We start from the raw sequence: 23,470 nt of genomic DNA, 5'->3' as shown, positions 1-23,470 counted from the left end.
CGTATTGTTAAACCATTGCACTGCTTAAGGGTGCATTGAATAGGCTACTGTTACACAGATTACACTAGCAGCTTACTCTAGCACTGAGCTCAGCGCAACCAAGAAAGTGTTCTGGAAATAGAACTGCAACAACTGCAGATGTTCTAACAATGTCGAGAAACTGGCCCCCAGTTGCCATATTTGTATTTTCCCTTCTTCAGATGATTACCCCAATAAGCTGATGGTGCACTCCACCAGGCTGGGAGAAATGTACACAGAAGCAGGCTTCAACAGATGCTGCCTGCTCATGTACTCCGAAAAACTCCCCTTTTTGCAAGTCGACATTTTGAACCGTCACTAGAGCCGCTTGTTTTTATTCTCACTCTTACTTGTCTCTCTCCTCCTTGAGAGAGTTTGCTTCTTAAAATATTCATCCCCTTTCTTTTCCCTTTTACTTCTCAACTAACTTTTTGTCAGGAGAACAATTTTTAGAGCCTCTCTTTCTTTTGCTCTCTACTGTGTGGACTGTTTTGTTTGCCCCTCTAGACTTCAGCTTTCTGTTGTTATCTGGGTCAGTTTGCAAGTGGAGTTTCTCCTCAGCTTTTTCTTTATTTATCCTCCCCCCTCCCCAAAACAAAAGGGGGCTACATGTATTCCTAGCGCAACACCAGTAACAGGGGTTGTCCTCCTTTCATTGTGCTAGGTGACATGAATATTGCAAACAAGAGGACTTACTGTGTGGGAAATGAATTAGTGCTATTTTTCCACATGAAAAGGCCCTGTCAGTCTCTGTTACACATGTGCACCTGATTTTCTTGTGCTCCTTTTCTCTCTCTCTTGCTCTCTCTTTCCCTTTTTCTTCAACCTCAGCATTACAAAATGAATGATGAATGTTTTATTATATTATTTCCCTGTTCCCATAGTTGCCAGGAGGTATACGCAGGAGGCATTTTGACAGTGCCTTTGTGACATTCCCCCAGGGTTCTACAAAGGATTGAAGCATAGCAGAGAAGATTAACGCTTGCATGTTTTGTATTATTCCTCTAAACCCTGGAAGGTGAATGTGGAAGGTCACCATTGTATACTGTATAATATAAAGTACGCCTGCCATTGTCAAGGATTAAGGTCTGTCCAATGGAATTATAATAGCTGCCACAGTGGAACATACTAGGAGCAGTTTGTGATGTCTTAAATACAGAGACCATATCCATACGATTATGGTGCATTATAATACGCAAGTCAATATTGTTAGTCATGCTACTTTTCACACAAAGTGATAAATGCTTCATTGAAGTGTTAATTTTGTGAAGTTAAGACTTAATGATCAACTGATTTAAAAATTGTTTTATCATCATGCCTTCTAATAACTTAAAACCTATGCAGATTTCTGGGATAACCTTAAAGAAAGGTCAAACTTCAAGGTCAAACAATTTTAGATGAATTCCACTCTCTTTCAGTGTTTCACCTGTACTGTAGTTGATCAAACTCAACTCGCATCCCACTGCCTCAGCACAGCAGCTAAACCCGGGGTGACGCTGTCCGATTGATTGTGCTTATCTGCGACGCATTTTTACTCCAACAGCTCGTCCCTTATTGCCTGATTGCTTCACCTCACTTGATAGGTTCCACAGACTGTCAATATTTTAGTCAGAGATTAATTTCACCGCCGAATCAAGGCATTGGAAAGCTCTCAGCAATCAGATAACATTTATAAAGCCATGCTTGACCCTGAACATGGGGGATGAAGGGAGAGAGACAGAGAGGGTGGGAGAGTTAGGGGGGAACATTATTGAGTCTCGCAGCTCATCACATTCACCTCAGACTTTTTCAAGCTAATGGGGTCCTCGTTCTCTGGTTTAACAGAATGACCCACTCGTCCACGTTAACTCATTACAGCCACATCTCTAACAGTCCAACCCTAAAGTTCTTGTCAAGCAGATACCTGATCACCATCCCCCACCCTTCCTGTTTTACCTCTGTTTCATACCTATAAGCATAATGTTGACTTCTCTCGTTTTCAGGGAGCATACGGACAACATCACGTTAATCCTTTGCTAAGACTGCACAGTCAATCATATTAAATCCTAATACTTTCAAGGTGACCCCGGGCATGGATTCACTGGGCATATGGTCCAGTTTTAAGCCTTGAAACAGCAACGTGCAGAGATTGAGGGGGGGGGAGTTAGAACTGTGGCTCTCATCCATGGCTCTACTCCTTGTGAATTTGCCCTTTATTTGCCTTTTGTTAATTGTTTTTCCCAAATTAAGTAGTGGTTGGATTAACTCAAAAGATCACACAATGTGTTGGTTGACAAAAAACAGTAAGCCAATAAATGAACACACCCTTCCAGCCAACATCAGCTTCAATTAGTTTGCTTTGAAATTTAGATTTCCCTCAATTAGGCCTTTATTTGTCAACCTGGAGCAGAATAAATGGGATTTCAAAGAGACCTATTATGACAAGAGAGTGCATAAACAGCCGAGCAAAATATAACCCCCATTACTGCTCTTTGACTCATTTATTATGGCTACAGAGTGTTGTTGCTGCACTTAACCCAACAAAAATGCTATATGGCACTGCTAAGAAATATTGATTGCAGAGGCACCTATACATCATTTAGTTTCATTATTGACAATTTTGTTCAAGGAGAATTGTCCATATTTGTGGAGTGTAAGGCCCAGTGTGGGGTCTTTATCCCATTGCCGTATGGATGATTGAGATGTTTTTCTGTACACAGTGCAGCTGAAGCCCAGGGTGCCTCTATTGGCAATGACTAAGATGATATGGCGTTGCAGAAAGTACTGTACCGTTGCTGTATTTATTGATTTCTGAACTTGATTTATGCTCATTCTGCCTTATATAATCGTTAGGAGACACTTGAACATTCACGGCCTTTAAGGTCAGTAAATTAGATCTCCTGGCAGGTGTCTGCAAGCTGCGAAACAATCTTGGGGTTACTTTCCTTTCATAATAGGTGTTAGTGCTGCTGGACAAATTGTATATGTTACAGTTCTTCACTCGCATTTATCATGTCCTTCTACAAAGATGAACGTAGTCCACATAGGCTTTGCCCTATGTTAGGCCTTATAGTCTTAGCCACTCAATGTCATCTGTGCACTGCAGTCACATTGCGACATCTTCAACAGCATCAACAGATATAGACAATGGTGAATCAATAGTCAGTTGAACTCATCAGAATGCTGTCCCACTTATATATCAATCGATGGCCCACAAAAGGCCACCACAGAGAGCTTCCACTGTAAGTCAGTTCCCAACTTTCAGTAGACCGGCTAATCAATCACAGTCCTGCAGATGGGCGTAATGACCATTGAGATGATAGCATTTGTTGTTCCAACAAACCACATTAGAGGAATTGAGTAGAGAGGCTCAAAAATGCATTATTCCAAACTATCGACGCACAGCTGACAACAGGGCCAGAGGTAACGATTTCACACCTTCCACCGCCGTACAGGTCTGTTGCTGGTGTATTGATCTGTTTTCATGTGCTGCTGGTTGTTAAATGTGAATACCTACTGATGACAGCTGGGATCGCTTGTATCCTAGTCTGTATTAAACTGTGTAATTTTCAGTGTGTCGTTGCTGACGATAATGGAGGAGAATTGATATAGCTGGATAAATAATGACGTGTGCTTATAGTCAGACTGTACTACAGAAACACACTAAGCATAATCATATTAATCTGATTTTCCAAGCCTTTTCCTGAAAGTCATTCAAACTTTACCCAGCTTATTTAACTGATGAAATCAGGACACACTCAGCAGAACACTCTTGACCATATATTTATTCAAAATCAATGGAGATGAGGTGGAGAATACAAATAAAAAGACCCAATTTGACTGATTATGATGGTGATGGACAGAAGGAACTTCTGCAGATTTAAATTCATAATATTTGTCAGTAAACTTTTGCCCTTTCTAGTCCAAAGATTCTTACAATTGTCGATATTATAGGAGGTCAATTTTTTGGCCCTTGTCCGAAAAAGGTATTCTTTTGGAAATTAATGCTGACATGACATCCATTATTTGATCCATGATTAGTGTGGTAACTTGATAATTAAAAGGCACTTTAGTATTAAGTGTTAAATTTCTTTAATTAGTTTCAGCTGCGAGCTGTAAGAAGTGTCTCCAGGACTAATTCAGGCTGGATGCAGCATACATACTTAATAGGAGGTGATTGAAAAGGCTACATCTGCACATAGTCACGTAATTCTTTGAAAATGGTCACAAAACACAGCAAAATGAAGAAGGATATATTGCACAGGTGCACTAAAGTTCGATCAAGAGATTCTCATGAGACCTTTTAATCATGCAAACACACAGGGAGACTAATAGAATAATCTACACCAGCAAGTAGATGACTGATTGGACCTCACATCTCCCCATCAGGCGTTAACAACAGCGCATAACTCAAAAATCTCACCCACACTGCCTTAATAGTGGATATGCATGTTCATGATGCATTAGACAACAATTAATGATCACTGGCCCACCCGCATGGTGATTTAGATCACTGAAAGAGTGATGACTCATCACACTGTGGTATGATTGATCAACGAGTTGCATTTGTATCAGTGCATTATTAAGCACTTAGTAGACACACACCTTATGTTGATATATTTAAATGCTATTGCAAATAGGCTGCTGTCAGTAGAGTGAGGAATAGTTTTGTAAATCCCTTAAGGATTTATCATCCATGTTTGATAGGAAGCACAACATTGTCTATAGAATGATACTGATACCATCAGCTGTTTCTTTTTTTTTTTAAAGTTACTTTATAATTTGATAGTGAAGAGTGACATGCAGCAACGAGTCTGCCCCCGAACCGGGGACTTGCCTGCTTAGAGCATTTGCACCCATGTGGTATGCACCCTAACTACTCAGCTCTTGGGTCACCCTCCAGTAGCTGTTTCTGACTGATTTCTCATAGAGTTTTATACTCCACGGTGGTATTTATACTCCCAGATTTTAGTCAAAATTGCCATCACTCAAGTGACTTGAATGACTCACACTGAGAAGCCAATAATGCCCTGTGGTAGTACCAAACTACAGCAATAGAAAACATAAAGCTTTAGAATCACAGAGTTGGCAGGGAACCCACTACCACTGTGACTGTGCTGCCGCTGCTCTCCTCTCGCTCTGAAATGCCTAAGATTGATGTGTTCATTTAACATTAGCCTCCAGCACCACAAAGAGGATAAGCACCTGGGCTCTAAAAATACCTCCTTTTCAGATCATCTGAGGAAGAGAGAATCAGATGAGTGAAATTACACTCCAAATGGAACCCCATTCATATTACACTGCCCTCCTTGCCAGCGATCCACTGTGTTCACAGTAACGCCTCACTTCCTACTGAAATATTGATATTCATATGGAAATGCTACCCTTTATTAACATAATAACATAAACAAATTGGGGATTTGATGTGGGTCCAAGGAAAGAGGTGGTGGGGCACTTTTGGCAAGCTTACTAGTCAACAGCTGTGCGTCTCTTCCCAGCGTGATGTGTGCTTATCCTGCTTCAGTCGAGGAGCTTTTTTTGTGTGTAAAACAATGTGTGTGTGTGTGTGTGTGTGTCTCTGTGCATTTCTGGTTTCTTGTGGGGGTGACCGCAGAGTGATTATATATCTATAAGCTTGTTGTCATAGTAACAGTGTCAGGCAGGGTTTACTCTATTTCTTTCTTTTATAGTCTACGAAAAACAGCCCCTGGGAATCAAAAGCCAACAATTAACTGAGCTGCGTCAGCCATTTAAGGCTTTTCAAAAATTGCATGTTAATGAATATAGTATCCTAGGGTTTAAAAAATGGTTACTGCTCAAGACTGTCCTTTTTTCTGCAAAGGATTTGCATTTATGCAGATAATCCTTCTCTAACATCAGTTCTTTTACATTAAAAATGTGTGTGTGTGTGTGTGTGTGTGTGTGTGTGTGTGTGTGTGTGTGTGTGAGAACCAATCCATGTACGGGTGAATGTGGCATACAGTTTGTCACACCACAATTGAACAAGCGTACAAGTAGCTGCTATTTTGCTTAATAACCCTCGATTCCACTCAATCCACTAGAGATGAGGTAGCTGGTAAAGGTCACACACTTAAAATAGATTCTTCCTAGTATGGGCAAATGGCAGTACAAGAAAAAAAAAAGGTATAATGAGTCTAGTGTCACTCCTTCAAACAGCATGTTTTTACCTTTTTATGGAGATATTATTCAGCAGCCATGTCCTTTCTCATCACTCAGTGCTTCTCTTCATGTAAGTGAGATGGAAAGAATGGGGATGTGGTCAGTCAGTCATGTCTAAGAAGACCTTGGAGGACCAGAGAGCTTTGCCGCCAGGACTTGACAGCACAAAGCTGATAGATTGGTTCGCCCAGCAGACAAGCTCAAGCAAAAAAACCAAGACACCATGACCACACCTGGGACATTAAATCACACTGGAATATCATTAAATTGATTCCTCTTGGGGACAGGTGCTAATAGGTCTATTTCACAGTGAAACAACTTGGAGGAAGAGTATATCAAGGTAAAATCAGAGCAAATTACAAGAACATGCCATGTAGATTCCCTGGCAAAAAAAACATTGAAATGTAATCACACTGAAGACCCTTTGTAGAGAAAGTATATGATAAATGTGCAGTCCCATTGAAACTGGGAATAAATTAGAAAAGAAAGTTGAGGTTTCAAACCTGTATTCCCCCAAACAACTGATGCAAATAACAATGCTTTTTCAATCACAATTAATCTGTCTGTCTTGCTCAATGAATATCCCAAGGATAATCAGTATACTGTCAAATATGATAGAGAAAATCAGCAAAACTTCACATTAGAGAAACTAAACCAGAGAATGTTTGATCTTCTTGACTGAAAAAAGACTGATCCAACTGATTATCTAAAAGGGTGTGGAATCATTTTTTGGTAAATTGATTAATTGACTCATCAGCTGGGTATGTATCCTGATGCAAGTTATCGCTAAATGTCATGGAATACCTGTAAGATGAATCACACAAAGATTACACACTAGTTTTGAGTTTTCAAAGAAAGATCCTTCCTTTGTTGCATGTGTGAAATGACTCCTGTGACTTTGTAGCCATGCCACCCCGCAGCTTCCTTGCATACGATCATTCAGCGACCACCACACAGATGCAATTCCATCTGCCCAACATGAAGGACAAATCACAAGGGTGCATTTGATTCATATGCCCCCTGGTGAGAGAACCCCCTGCCGTTCCACCGTTTATCTCATTTATCCCTCCTTACTCATCAGTCCCTGTGGCATCAAATGGAAGGAGTAAAAGCAAGAGATCAGATTGGTTAATTAGACTGATTTTAGTATGTTCATTCTAATCCAAGCAAGTGCTATGCCGCATGCTCCAACCAACAGTTAAATGACCTGTGCTGAGGTATTAATTGCAATCTCTTAGTTATACGTCTTAATTAACCCCCACCTCACCCGGCGCCACCACCAAAATAGACCCCTTTTTCTGAGAGGATTGACTTTATAGCTGAAACCTACTGTTTTGTACTGTGAGTGAGCCTGTTTCCCAATTAATTGGGAAATCCTTGAGAGAGACACCAGATCAAAAATAATAAATATAACAGCAGGGAAGGGTTTACTCTATCCTTAAGAATTATAAATAAATCACCACAAATGTGATGAAAAAAAAAACTAATTTGGTTAATACAATGATTTTGCTCTTAATCTCTCTGATTACTTTCTAATAAAGCGTGAAACAGACTTTCTCTATCACAAAATGCACAATAACTATTATAGTGAGTTTGGTCGTGACGTTGCTGAAAGGAGTTTTAGAGCATATTGGCATCAAATATGCATATCAATCACTTAATACAGTAATGTAGACTGTATATAATCCTTAGAGATGAGTAGAATCTGAATAGAATCCCAGCAAGCGCTTTCAAGCATGCCTGAGCTCAAGAAGTTTTAGCACTGAAACTGGACTAATTACTCTAGTTAGGAGCTGGCAACGCGTGAGCCAGATCGTTTCAGATTTGGATAATAATCAAAGGGCCAAAGACATGGAAGGATTCCCTAACCTAACCACATTTTTTCTGACACAGACAAGCAAGATGAGGCCTTAAAATCCGGGAGTAGAACAACAAAATTAAGCTTTGTGATTACAATCAAGATGTTTCCTCATGCAGGTTTATAGACAGGTCAAGCCCTCTGTCAAAACTGAATGCAGGGACTGGTATTCTGGCTGACAATATGAGGTCCTCTTGACATTCGTGATGGATCTGCCTTGTTCCCTGAATGTGTAATAACTCAGTGTAGCACAAAGTAGATGGATAGTGTTCTTTTTATTGAAGCCTCTGTAATTAAATACCAAAAGATTAATTGAGATTTTGTGCTTGAAAAAAAGTGTGTTGTGGCAACCACAGTACTGCAACTCACTTTGTTTTATTTGCTTTATAATTGACATATTACCTTTTCATTGAATTCAGAGGTAACAATGCACCATGTGATCCCGTGTGAAATGCATTCAACAAGTAAAACACATGGGGTGACTTTTATTGTGAAGAGCAATGTATTGTCATCTGTGGCAGTTTTTTGACAGCAGTATATAAAAGTATTAACTTTCAAATAACATATATAAAGAAAGACATAATGGTACATGTGGTATTTGTGAATTTACAATAACATAAGATTAAACTTAGCAAAGATGTAGCATTACAAGCAAATATAAGACACATACAAAGCACATAAAGTAATAATTGTTGAATCAAGGACAAGTTAGAAGGACAGATTTATAGGACATTGGGAGAAACAAGATTATGGTATTGTCCAATACCTTATAAATGAATTCTCCAACCACATGTTGTTGATGCAAACTTAAAAATGTAACTGAAAATAATCCAAATTATTCCCAGATAAGCAGGAGACTTTCTGTGTGGGATCAATAAAGTATCACTTTATTTTTATGAAAGTTACCCCAGGCCTTTACACTGGCAACTTGTTTTCAGCATCGGTTGTAATGGAATGTTTGCTTGGTCGCTCACACAGTATGCACGGTTAACTCCCCTACATAAATGCTTTAATCAATTTCCTCTCTATTGCTGTAGACCTTTTGCTTAAAGAGTGCATAAACACACTGTTGACAGCCAGCATTTACCACTTGGGGGAGAGCGGCGCACAACCTAACACATTTTGGGAAGTGTTTGAAAAAATATTTAAGTTTAAAAAATCATGTTTTTATACCAGCAGCATATTCATCTCTGCTACAAACGAACACTTCAACTTTGTTTCTATCACCTGCCATTCATGTGAAGTTCCACTGAAAACGACAGGAAGTGTGATGTTTCAAAGTCTGGAACAACCCGGGCTCTTCCTTGAGCTGGCCGCCCGGTCAAACTGATCAGTCAGAGGTGACCAGGAATCTGTTGTTTTTCTCTTTTTCCTAAAAAAAATCTGTGTAAGACAAAATTTTCCTGTGCACTGGAAACACTGTAAAATTGGCTGACCAAAATTTCTAACAAGACAACAAGGTCAACCGAGTTCTAATACGCTTCACCACAACCGTGACAAACATATTGTTCATGCTCTTCAGTGCACAATTCATGTGCCCGAACCTCACAGAAGACACACCTCACCCATTGCTCCCCAGGGGCAGAGGAGACAAAATCTTCACCACACAAGGCAAAGATTTCCTAACTCAATTTTTCTTCACTTTGCACTCAAGAGCTTTGTTTCAGCCTTGAACTCCAGTTTCCTTTTCTTCTTCATTTCCTCATCTTCTGTCACCTGTTTTACTGGAGGGTCTGTAAGGATGGCACTTCTCCTCCTCTTCTTCTCCTTTGCAGCAAGTTTCCATGGTCTAGCCTTGGGGAAGGGCCTAACTTGAACAGGGCTGAATACTGAGGGAACAGCAGTCATGGAAACAGAGGAGCCAGCAGTCATGGACACAGAGGAGTCACGGACACAGACCAATCAAGAGTGGAAAGTGTGGCAGTTCAGCTCTGGCCTATCATTGGAAAAGCCTGGGGCAAAGTCATCTTTCCTGAAGATCTCACAGTTGTGGAGCCTTCACATCTAAACCCTGATATTATATGATATAAAATATATACCAAAATATGTGAAATAACCAAATAATTCTCTTTGGGGCTTTGGGTAAATGGCAGATGTGCTTCCTCCATCGTCTCTGAGCCCCTGTGCCGAAGACCTGCCTATGTCTTGAGTAACCCACAGTGGGGGACTCCCTGCCTGCCCCCTGCAACTTTATCTTCTGATTTCCATATTGATGGAGCGTCACATGACAGATACCATATGACACTGATTGACCTGCCGCCTCCTCGGCAGCCAGACTCTACACCTCTCTACTCTCTCCCCTACCTGTTTTTCTTATTCAGTGTCTTATTCTGTGAATAAACGTTCCATGAAAATGTGTTGTTTTTATTTTATATAAAAGAGAAATAACTTCTTGTCATTGTTTTGTTCATCGAAAGGTGCCTTCATTGTAACACTGAGTTAGGAGCTAACCCCACAGGCTGCACTTAAGCCTTGCTAGAACTTGCTGTTTCAAAAAAGTGTTACATTGCAGGCACCAAGACGGTGACCAAGATAATATAAGGTTGGATTTTGTGATTTACAGACACAGCTCAGTAACTGAAAAATGCTTCCAATGCTTCTGAAAAAATTGGCTCCATGTCCTAGAAAAACACTTTGACGCAGATTTCCTCAAGACGCTGATGAATCTTTCTGACTTTTCACTGGAAACCGTGGCTGAGAAATGTGGCCAGAAGCGCACGCTGCTTGACCTCGTGTAACAACATAAAAAGTCTGTATTAAATTTAGTCCCGTGCTCGGTTGTTCCCTGTGCTCCCCTACAAAATTGTAGAGTGGAGAATTACAGGGCATGTCTGTTACACCAGATCACTATTTGGGGATGGAAAGAGTCTCCTAATGGTGAAAAAAAAAAACAACAGCCTTGGCAACAGTTTTTGGTGTCGGGCCAGTTTCAGCCCACAGAGAGCAGTGTAGAAATGATTTTTTGACCCCTCAAGTAAATGCAGGAGTTAGAGGCCTAGTACTGCTTTTACGGAATTTGCTTGTTTTTCTAACTTATCCACAGTGCAACAAACTCATAGTGCAGTTTAAATAGGTTTCATTTTAAATGAGGGTTATCTTTGCATGAGCTTGAACAGTCAAATGTATAATAAAACTGTGTTGTGTGAAATACTTGCAGCCCTAAATGCCTTGAATTACAGTTCATATTAACACAGTTATGAGTTATATGTACAGTATGTTGACACAGCTATATGACCTTATGAACACATGGACCATCTTAATTATCTTAATTGACCTCATTAGCATAAGTGGTTATGTTTAAATGTGATTATGGCAGCACATCAGGCAGCTGAAGTGCCCTTGTTTCATTTTTGTGAGTCATACCTTTATGATTGCAGAAAGCTTTTAGTATTCAGAGTAGCTCAAATTATTCTCAATAACACCTAAAACTAGAAGAGATGGTAGTCGTGACTACTGTGTTTCAAAGAGAAAGAAAGAAGATATGGATCAGAGTATAATTGGCATCTTTTTCTTACAATAGTGTTTATCTTCGGGCCGCTTTTCTGTGTGTGTTTGGGCACCGGTGTTCGGAGCCCAAACATGTGGATAGGTGCATGAGTGTGTGCGCTCCTGACTTTTATGTTTTCAAATGTGTGATTTTTCTCTTTCATGTGAGAGTCTGCATATTAGTCTGTAACTCAAGTTTAATAAACTTACATCCTGTGTCACACTTATTTCCTGTGTAGACTCAGGCTGTTTTCACAGTCACATATATTCACAGAGTGTTGACGTGTGAGTGTGTGTGTGTGTGTGTGCGTGCGTTGAAATGAGGACTCCTTGTCCCCTCAACAGGATGTCGCTCCTACTTAGACCCCATATGAGTTCAATCCAAAGTGAACAGTGCTGGCCCGTTCTGTAGCCTCAGTTCCTCTGGTAAATGGCTGGCTGAGTGGCGGTAATTGCCTCCCGCTCTGCCAGTTCACGCTTGGAGCAGCTCCACAGAATGTAGCGCGAAGAATTGAACCACTGCTCCTATTGGATTATGCTAAGCAAGGTGGGGTGTCCCAACTGCCTCTCCATACCTTGATCTCACAGTCTGAAGCATAGCACCTAAATGTGTTGAGAAACAGAGCCGCACATATCAGGCAGGGTCATTTTACAATGAGACGCAGAGTTAGGAGCGGGATGTTTACTTATTTAAACAAAGGTCGTTAGCAGGAGACATAAAGAAGCCCTGACAAATGAAGTCAAGCCCAGTTAATGTTCCATTCTTGGAAAGAGGAGGAGGTAGCTGAAAGAAGATGAAAAAGTAAATGGAAAATCGCCCTAACTGTACATCTTGATTCCATCAGTTAGCGTGGAGCTTCTTAACCAGAGCAGGCATCTTGAAAATGGAGGAAATAAACAGAATTATATAGCGTATATACACAGCATTTTTCTTTCATATGCCTCAAACTGCCAGCATATCCCAAACAGCCCTCAGGCAACAACTGATTTTCAGCGAATATATTCTCAATATATGATGGTGGGTTGTTTCTTTCTCTCAGGTCCAGCTCAGACATCTGTTTGTATGGATGAACAGATGGGGGGGAGAATACTCAGGAGGGTCTTGGCTATTGAGAAAATGCTTGCGTGACTTCCCATCCCCCTAACACTTTTGCTTTCTCAGTACATCTTGCCCTGCAGGACACAAGTGCATAACCAGCACATGCAACTATCCCACCTACAGTGTAAGACTGTAACATGCACTCTTATACATGCATATACATACACACATATGGTCATACGCATGGAGACACATACAAAGGCTGCAGGCCAAACTCATACGCTAGCTGGTGGCGCACGGTCAGATTTGTGGGTCAAAGATGTGTGAAAGTACACGTGCATATGTCAGTGGGATTTCTTAATGCATGCAAAGAATCTGACAGTGCGTGTGTGTTTGTGTGACGGGGGGGGGGGGGGCAAGAAGGTGTATACAGGAGGAGGAGGAACAATCTCAGCTCTGCAGTATAGAAGTGGCTGCATGTCTTAGTATATAAGAGAGCTGGGTGGAGATGGTTTGTGTGTGTGTGTGTGTGTGTGTGTGTGTGTGTGTGTGTGTGTTCTCAGGGGACTTCCTCCCTACCATCAGCTCATCAAAGTAGCATATTAAAATGAGATGACTCAGACTGATGATGACGCTGTGAGACCTGCTGCGCCAGCAGTGTAGCAAAGAATAACATGTTTGTCTCATTCTTGCCTCTACCCTGCTCTCATTTTTGATCAAATGGAGAGAAGACGTAGCTGTTCTTACACACTCATACACACATCCAGAAATGACAGGATACTCCATATGTGACACAGACCTGGCCTTTTGCTGCTTTGATAGTCAGACCGGTATCTGCGAGTTAAGATTCAATACTTTTGCCATGCTGGGAGAGGAATTCAAACTCTGCTATTGTGGGAAAAACACTTGTTTGATGTCAAACTGGGAGTTAGATAAGGAGATTGATACTGGTTTGATCTCTGTGCCTTCAGTACAGAGACCGGCTTCGCATGTTTCACCTAGTACAGCACAAACACTAGAAACAGAGGAAAACTGTTTGCCTCCATTAAGTGATGACATGTGCTTGCATAAATACCAGAGTTGTCTGACTCACAGAGTCATCTGAGAGTCATCCTGGTTTTGTTCAGAGTTTAGAAAGCAAAATATAACATTTTCTAAAATCTCTGCACTTGTTAAATGCACCATACACATACTGTAAGGCATTGGGGTTGTTAGAAGCCACCTTTGGATGGAGCTAACCTAGCTGTTTACTGCTACTTCAAGTTTTTAACTAAGCAAGTTTTTACGTATCATGGAGTAATCTGCACTGGACACCTAGTATGAAACCTATATCCTCTCATCTAACTTCTGTTAAGAAAACATATAAACACATTTCCTCAAATATTAGCTTGTCCTTTAACTGTCTCCCGTCACATATCAGAATCTGAGTGAAACACAGAATGTAATCCATTATTACGTAACAGCAGCTGCACAGCAGATGTTGTGACCCACTTGTCAATTCACTTGAGTGTCACAGCGATGATTGGTATGGAGTTAGAGTGATTATTCAATATTTAATCAGATTTGCATATGTGATCACAGACAGGTGTGAAAGACAAATGGTCTGCCAACGGTGACCCTAGGGTTGCTTCATAGGTGCATGAAAGGTTTTTCCCAGAACTAGAGTCACCTTTTGGATGGATTTCTTAGTGAATAACACTGTGCAAAAAGGCACCAAGTAGTTTGACAGATGTTTATTAAACTTTTGATTACTCTGGGAAACCTACAGCCATCACCATGGTGCCAGACTATCATTTTGTCTTGTTAAATCTACATGCCTGCTAGCACTATGGCGCTACACTTGCACAAAAGAAAATCTTTCTGATCCACAGTGAAAGATGTGGCCTTCCAAAGTAAAATTACACCTTTCTTGCACTTTAAAAAGAAAATTGTCTGAGTGTGAAAGTTTGTACAAAAGTAATGTACAAAAAATAAGAAAATGAAGCAGCTGGAGAGATTACATGCTTTTGAAGTAACCATGGTTGTTTTTTAGTTTTTTTCACTCAGCCAACCTCCCATAAGAGCTTCAAAAATCTTTTTGGTCAATTTTATTTTTGCCCCTTTTTCTGGATGATTTCTGGTGTTGGCAACCAGGAGTCTGTAGCACAGGCTCCACTGAAATAAATTGTTAATGACCTTTAGTGCCTATGAGGGCTCCTAACCACGGCTGGAGACCCAGGGTGATGGGCACTGAGCACTGGAGTGAGTATAGCCGTTCCACACTGATAGTGCTGAATATATATGCCCTTGACATGACAAAGAGAGGTGGAGGGCTGAAAGTGGTCACATTGCATTAGCATCGAGCAGGCTTGACTGGCTGACAGGGTAGTCTGACTGGAGCCCAGTGGTGGTAAAGGCGGTGTGGAGGTGAGGGGCAGAGGGTCTGCCATCCTTGGGGCATTACGCGGGACAGTCGGATGGGGTCAGTCAGCAAAACCAAGCAGCCACCCATCAATAATTAAATCAGTCACAGTCAATATACTTTGGCATGAGTGCCTGGGCACTTTGATCACAACAGAAGACCCCCACAACTGGCATCAAGGAGGAGAAATTAAAGCTGCTTGTTTGACAGCAACTGAACTAGGTGCTACATGATGCAGGGAGCTGTGCACCTGCTTGTGTTTGCACATTTATACAAAAACAAGAAAGCCTTCTCTAGCTATCTGCTTTTTCTCATTTCAGAGTGAGTGTGTGCACAGCATGCAGTCCACTGCTCTTTATGGAGAGGATGGCTTTTCACCAGAGCTGTGGCCCCTCTGTCAAATTAGATTAAGGGCTGCTTACTCATTATTGACAGGAGCCGCTTGCAGTAATGACCCATAGTGAGAGAGTCATTTACTTTGATGGTAAGAACACAGGCTACACTGGACATATCCCACAGCACATCTCTTTAGGGGGAAAAGAGCCCTTTGATGGCCATTAGATTTTTGTGAATTATTCCACATCGCAGTGCTTGTTCTGAGTCTGGCCAACTTTGATCTAAAAAGCGCCTGTCTGATGTGTTTTTTTTCTTCCCACTCCCCTTCTTTGGCCCACCCTAAAGTCGGCTGACAGGGAGGTTAGACTTCATAAAGGCCTCTGGGAGTGTGTGTCGGTATTTCATTTATTTGAGTTGGAAAGATGACAGAAGTCACATTTAATTATGGGGTTCTTGTGTCAGCTGAAGAGATAAGAAGGGTATGTTGTGAGCGCATGATGCATACAGAATGAGCATAGTCTATTCTTTTCCAAAGGAAAAGATCTCCGACCATTAAGCTGTACTATAAAACACAGTGTGTGTTCATTTCTGCTTCAGAATTGTCTTTCTCACACTGTCTGCATTTATGTTTGTGCGTGTGTGCATCCATGCATTATGTGCCATCATGTGTATGTTTACATTATCTGTTTGCACACCTGCTTCAGTATGTGTTGTGCATTTCTGATTTTAGACCATTCCAGAGCCCCAGAGCTGTGCAGCCACCCTGTACAAACAGCAGGGTGCCCAGTCACATGGTAATCCTGATATTGTGTTCAGCACTGTGTGATTAACACTAGCCAGACTGCCAGAGGAGGCAGCTATCTGCCTGTTATTAGCTATTACACATTTGAGCGTGTACTCTTAAAACATACCAGTCCACTTTTCCTTTAGGAGCCAAGTTAGACAAGTGGCAAATGCCTTTTGTTCTGTTGTTAAACTCCTTTTCATATCACGTCGGCAGAGAAAATAGTGCAATGTGAGATCTCAATTGGTTCTGGCAGTTGGGCAGAGGAAGAAGTTGCTAATCAAGGTCCAGCCTCCAAAGCTGACAGTATGCTTTACTACCAGTGACAGAGACTGATCTGTTGTACAGCCTTGGTACCGTATGTCTCTGCAGCTGTAGATTTAAATGTGAGATTTGAGATGCCTTCCTTGTAAGCCTTGGCCTGCCCAACCTGTCACGATGGCTTCAACTCTAGGACTTGAGTCATGTGCCATCTCTCCTCATCTCAGTGCATATGTTACCACTGACCTTTATAGGGCACCCGTGATGGTAACATTTCTCATGACAGCATGGTAACATTTTGCATGATTTATTTGTTTACCGTTAATGCCGTAAATCCATTTTTTGCCCCCCTATGGTGTATTTATAAAATCTAGCATGTACACTGCAAGACTCTTTCCCATAGGATTTTAAAATTAGGAATAATGTTATTTTTATGTCCCTGCCAGCAAAGCATGGTAAAACACAATGGCAAATGACAAATGACAATTAGTAGATGCTCTCAGGATTATGCAATCATCTCCTCTACTGACTGCTGCTGGGTATGGTCTGTGTGGTTGCTGTAAACACTGACCCATTTACATACATCATCATGATAGTTTCAGGTGTTCATCCCATATTCAGTTGTTTGTTCCTGTAAATCTAGAGGCAAATGAGAATTTAAACATTTGGAAACTGTACACAACATCTTCTCACATAGCCAGACATAACTCCTCAGTGCTGTGTCAGTGCTGGAGAATAGTGAGTATTACACTGAATAACTTCCTTGTGTGTTTTTTTAGGTGGAAACAGATTTGGTAGGAATAGAAAAAAAAACAGTCTGTCGTAGTTTTAGAACAAATAACCTTGCCCTGTGTTTCGACACCAGCCTCTATAGCTGTATCCGGTTGTACGTGCCCAGTTCAAAGCAATCTGGCAGGTTGAGTTAGAAAAAAGCACAATGTTGTCAAACAGAAATCAGATTTGCTCCACTCTCCATTAGCCTTAGCCCCTTCACTCTCCCCCCTGGAGATCACATTAAATGACATCTGCTATCATCAGGATAACCTGTGTCATCTCCGTGACAAGACTGCAGATGCTGGGCCCCAGATTGTGAGGGGATGGAGGAAAGAGAGTAGAGATAAAGGAGATACAAAAAGCTTAGGAGTACTCTTACTTACATTAGAGCTTGTTAGATCTGTCCCAGGCTGTAATTAACATATAAATCGATGCTGGTTCATAAACCAGGCATGGCACAGAATAGACAAGGTTTATACCACTGGGCGGATAGAAAAGAGGGATGAATTCTGGGTGTATAGCTGCAGCTCTAGTTAATATCACCACTCTAATAATGTACTGTAGGACATGGAAATGTGATCAGAAATCATACATGTTTCACAAGAACATCTCTGGGAAATGTGGTGGGATATGTGGTGGGATAAGGGAATCCACAGAGTGACAGCAGACTGAGTGGTTGTCAAAAGTAGTGATGCATGACCCGCCTCTGGAGCACCAGCCCCAACCAAATAGCTCTCCTTATCTTCTGACAGTACCATTTGGAGAGCTCACGCTCTTCTATCTGTCTCTCTTCTCGCTCTTTCATTGCCATCGCCCCGCCTCTTTCCTTTTGGCAGTGCAAACGGGCCACTTCTGTTGACTTGGTAATGAGAAGATGGGTCTCTTTGTCACACCGCTTCAGCTTCCACTTCATTTTAAACAGCTCCCTTTTGTTGCCTATTTGAACATCTGTTTCTGTTTTCTGCTCCTCAAAGGACTGTTTATCTCTTATGTCACCTCTTTACCAGCAATAGCTTTCTAAGCCAAGCAGGTTTTATCCCTGCAATGCCTTTTAAGAAACTAAACCAGACTATCTTTGCAACATGCATGCATTGTGTTTCTGTTGAATCATCCAAGCTGCTAACCTCTTGAAGCCCTCTTTGAGCAAACAGTCCTTAATTGTAGTTATTGTGCAGTATAGTATGTGCGCTTTGTGGCTCTCCACTGGATATAACACTACCTCCAGGCTTCTGTCCAAGATGGTCCCATTGAGTACTAATCATCTGGCAGAATGTGAATTCTGCTTTTCTGCAGGATATCATTATAGAGCTTTGCAAAAAAGCAGCCTCCAAATAGCCAGGGCCCAGACATTGTTGGACTGAGGCGTCTGCACAGGCGCCTGATTAAAAAAGAAGCATGGGCATTAATTGGCCAGCTGATGTTAGGTTGTCAGCAGTAGCTGATGGCTCATTATGCTGCTGGAGCAGAATAGGAGGAGGAGGATGAGAGATGAGCGCGCCTCCTCACATATTCCGTTCTGGCCATCCTAAAACCGAGCACACCCTGTAATTTCAGCATCAACACATCACTCAAAGGATCTGGGGTATTAGATAAATAAAATCTGTCATTCCCATCGCTACAAGCTCAGCGGGAGCTGCAATAGAGAGATGGGTTGGATTCTGCATGTGTGTCTGTTTGTTTGTGAAGCTGGGATTCATGGGGATAGTTTGGTTGGCTAATGGGGTTGGCGGGCAGCACAGTGCTCTCTCAGGCGAACAGCTAATTAGCAAGAGCAGATGAGAACATAGTGAGTGTGTGTCCAGGATCCAAAGACACACTGCTCAACCAACCAGGAATGCACTGTTTCCCCCCTGTCCAATCAGAGGTCCTAAGCTGATGTCTCTCTTCCTTGTTTAGTGTCCATTCAGCCAATCGCTGACATCTTAACCTTTAACGGACTCTACCGCCTCTTCAGTGAAGCTTCCATTTAACATGGAAATGGCATGTGTCAAATGGCTACTTGGCCCTGAGGGAATCTCACAAAAACAGAATCCATCAAGATCAGGATCATTTACCGTTCACGTTCCCCCTATGCCGTTGCAGATGAACAATTGGAATGTGAGGAGGACTTGTCCTTGTGTTGGAACTGAGATTTCTATCCAATAAGGGAGGCTGTAGGAACACAAAAGCTGAATCTCTATAGAAGCACGTGTCCATGATGTACACCTTTCTATTACATTTGAAATAAACAAGACCTTGTAGCTCCAGGCAGAAATATTCTTACAGTTTTACAATTGCCTTGTGCCTTTAACCAATGAGTTGCACTTAATAGGCCGAAGGAAATAACTAGTCTATAAAGAATGTAAAATCTTCCAGATTCATGTCTCCACACTGAGCCACGGGATTTCACTTAGCTGTGACTCCCATTCTCCAAATTACTGCTCGGGGAAACACAGTCCTTTTAAATGAGACTATAATATATCTCATATTTCTTGGGTAACCATGGCAATGACTGCTGTTTCTATGAAGGACTGAGCAGCTTGTACAGACCAGCACCTGCTGCAGAGTAGGGGTGGGAAAAAAAATCATTTCACTTTTTTTTTTTTTTTTACAACTTTCTAAATGCCAAATTGATTCCTGTATCAGTATTTATTATGTTATTTACACTGAGCTAGTGTAATAAAAGATAGCACCTTACAGTTAGCCCAGGAGCTAGCCGGTTGGTCTAATACCAACCGTGCGTAAACCAGACAGCTGTTTGTTTGTTCGAGCGGTTTCCTGCTCACAGTGGATAAATCCTCACCGGGAATGGTTTAACTTTCCGCTAACTGCAAACAGCTAACAGCTAACTGCAAACAGCTAACAGCTAACTGCAAACAGCTAACAGCTAACTGCAAACTAATGTTGTCCGTCTGTCTGTTGACTGGAAGTTTTGAAGTTCGCAGCTACCATGTTAACACTTCCAGCCCAAGACGAGGTTGGTGCTTCAGAATGAAAGCACCAGTAGATCTACTTTCATTCTTTTCTGTACAACAGTACTTCATTTAACTTTATTATAACAGTGTTTATTTTGCTTAATTACAACAGTTCTTTATTTAAGTAACAGGTAGACTAATGTATTGGCCCTACTGCAGACATGCACATGCTCTTTCTTGGTTATAAGGATGTGGATTATCCTGGCACTGAATGATACAATTACAATAATTGTGACTGGTGTAGTTGTAAAGATCTTTGGTGAAAGAGGAGGAAATTAATATAAGTCATATATGGTTGCTCTTTGTACATGGTGAAAGTGTCCTTGTTGTTCCTTCTGTCTTTTGCATCACAGCAATCCTGGGAGCACACTGCCAGTTATGGTATGGCTGAGGATTGCAGACAAGACCTCGACTTACACAGTTCATTTATCATTCATCTGAGGTTGGCCCAAGCCAGCCAGAAAATATAGGGGAATGAGATTTCCTTGGCCTCCTGGCATGCTATCTTGCCGCATGCACATTCAGCCCTGCAGCGTTAGCTACACCATTTTTTATCCCCTTGCAGATATGAACACAGCTCATCGCTACATTTTTTACTGTGCAACTCACCTGGACATTGAGCTGGCATCTGCCACTTTTGGTGTATTTTTAGGCCAGCACACACAAAAGTCACAGTGTAATCTGAAACAGTAATCTGACCATTTTCCATCCATTTTAAAGATAATGGATGGTGGAGCACTGGTAGAAGCTATGATACACAACTTATTAGGGGTTCTACGGTTAAAAATAAGTTTGATGTGCTATCTTGTCTAGAAATAATATAATATGTCCAAAATCCAATTCATCTTCCCCAATGTACAACATACTGCTCTGGCCCAGGATAAACTCCCATCATTACATTTTCTCCGTAATCTCAGTAAAGAGACCATAGTTTCGAAGGGTAGACCAACCACTGTCGTGTGAAAATAGCTTAGATTTTGAACCAAATCTAAATAAAAATCTTTGTCCACAGCCAATACTAGTATGTTGATGAAAAAGTTGTGCATGCGAAGAAGTCGCAGTTTAGATGTAAACTAGATAAAAGATATATTGCCAAGTGCAGGCCCACTCGTGCGTCTTGACGGTGACAGATACTTGAAAAATATAAAAGATGAGACAGCTTCATTTCAAGCCTGTTAAACAAAGCAGAGTACATGTCAGGCATTCCCCAGCAGGGTACAGTGAGACTTAGGGGAAACACAGAGCAGCAGTTGTGTGTCACACACACACAAACTAAGCCATACTGTCCTCACACAGCATACACACCGTACTCTACATCTATATTTAAGTGGCTGAGATCCTGATGTATATTTCAGGAGTGACAGGTTCTTGATGGTAACTTTCGTAGCACAGCGGTCAAAGCAGTTCAACAATGTATCACTCAGCATGTCATCCAATCATGAAGCTGGGTTTTCACTCCCCTCCTGCTCACACACTACAGGGTGAGCTGCTTCATCCGCCCTGAAGACAGAGCGAGAGAGAGAGATGCACATCTATTATACATGGTATATGTGGCTATGTTGAATGAACCGGCCACAGCAAATTGGGCACATTTTGCTCCGATGCTAGCCAGTCTCCGAGGGGAGCCAATTACTACGTCTCTCCTTCAGAGCCAGGGCCGAAATAACCAAAATTCCCCCATCTTCCCCTGAGCACAGACAAAAAGCAGTGAGGAAAATGTCCACTCTCAAGTTCCCCATCCGGTTAGCCCTACAGACACTCACTGAAATCACACATCCCCTGCTTTCATTACCTGCTAATGACTCTCCAGCCCTTAGGGACCATGCAGAGAGAGAAAAGTGAGGGAAAAGGGAAGAGAGGGGAGGGTTTAGAGGTAAAAGAAATATAGGGAGGCCCGTCATCACAGAAGATGGATGTGTCCCAGGAGCAGGTGATTTCCAGACTGGAACAGTGAACATTGGAGACATGGTAATATCTGATACGGCTGGTTACTCCACGTCTGCTGGTGGCTGAGGAGTGTCCAGAGAGCCTGGCACTGAAAACCGAACTGCCCACGCACCTTCGCTGACCTTCACCTTGAGTGGGAAACACAGGTGTTTCGCTTAATGTTTCAAACTGGAGAACATTCTTATCTATAATTAGAGAGAACATGCACTGAATTTACCAACAGACTTTACCAATTTACTGACAACAGACTGCTGCACTATAGAGAAAATCCATTCATCTGTAGCTTCTTTCTGCTTCAGCTGGACCTACAGCCTTTAATTCACACTCAGTGAATCATTTCAGTCTCTTTTCAAAATAATGGTTCTGTAAAATGCACCACACTTTGGTTCTGGCAAATGGGACGCTGTACACTCTGAAAGACCTAAAGACCAGCCATGCTAGCACATAATGGTGTGGTTCATTTTGAGGTGTGTATTGTGATCATAATATCAGAAATACTGTGCTGAAAGTGAATTATTAAACAGAAAGGCTTTGTGCTTTCTGTTTTTTTGAGATTTTACTTATTCTGTACCTGCTGGATATTAATTCCAAGTGTGTCCAGTTCTGTGCCTCAGTTTTCCAGTCATGATGGCTAACACTGCTCATACCAATTATCCAGTCTTTCATCTTTTTATTCCAAACAAAAGAGCATGCCATGAGAATATGTGTATCTTCAGGCAAGCTTTACAGCACGTGGACTTTAATGAGTTATCTCAGCTGATGTGTGATATTGAAATGTGGCAATGAGAGGAGTAAAGGCACTGTCAAATGTAGTGGGAATTTAGGCATTCTGTTTGGCCTTTCATCATTTCTGCACATCAGACTTGCCAACAGAGTACATCTTTCTACAGTCAGGAAATATCATCATCCAAACACTAACATGTGGAAATAACAACTATTCAGATTTGTTGTCTTTAAGTAGCCCAAACTCTTTTAGTGAATTTGTGCCAGCTTTCCTGATACTGCTGCTGCTGTGGGTCAACTGTCCTACTCAGCGATTAACAATGCTGTCCTCAAACTAGGACTGAAAGTAATGATCATTTTTGATTTTGATTAGTCTGACTATTATATTCTCATATAATTGTTTTGTCTGTCATATATGACAAAGAGAAGCAGCAAATCCTCACATTTTAGAGGCTAAAATCTAAGAAGATCTGGCAATTTTGTTTAAAAAATATCCATGAATTATCAAAATAGTTTAGTAGATTTTCTGTCAATTGACAAAATGATTTGTTGTTTGATCATTTCAGCTCTAACTCAGACTAGTAAATGGTAAAAAGACTGCCAGATATTGAGCTTGTCTAGTCTCAGAGACAGGGACCACTCAAAGTGCTTCACATTCATCCATTCACACACCTTCGTACACTAATGGCGCATCTGTCAGGCACAATTTGGGATTCAATATCTTGCTCAA

General features: G+C 41.4%; 1 long non-coding RNA gene across 5 annotated transcripts in view; it reads left to right on the top strand.

Moving 5' to 3' along the window:
- LOC139635485 (uncharacterized) overlaps window positions 1-23,470 on the top strand; it is a 135,419-nt gene that overhangs the window by 95,237 nt on the left and 16,712 nt on the right. For 2 of the 5 annotated variants that reach the window (XR_011694227.1, XR_011694223.1), the window contains one exon: window positions 9,811-11,761. The exons of the other annotated variants lie outside the window; for them this stretch is intronic. This is a non-coding gene — a long non-coding RNA (uncharacterized lncRNA). Of the gene's footprint in view, window positions 1-9,810; window positions 11,762-23,470 lie in introns of those variants that run through there. 5 annotated transcript variants of the gene reach the window in all.

Source organism: Trachinotus anak, unplaced genomic scaffold (assembly GCF_046630095.1).
Source record: "Trachinotus anak isolate AG129_WGS33_773 ecotype Australia unplaced genomic scaffold, CSIRO_AGI_Tana_v1 ptg000018l, whole genome shotgun sequence".
Taxonomy (NCBI): domain Eukaryota; kingdom Metazoa; phylum Chordata; class Actinopteri; order Carangiformes; family Carangidae; genus Trachinotus; species Trachinotus anak.
The sequence above is the reverse complement of the archived record's forward strand: the minus strand, read 5'-3'. Positions and strand labels throughout refer to the sequence as shown.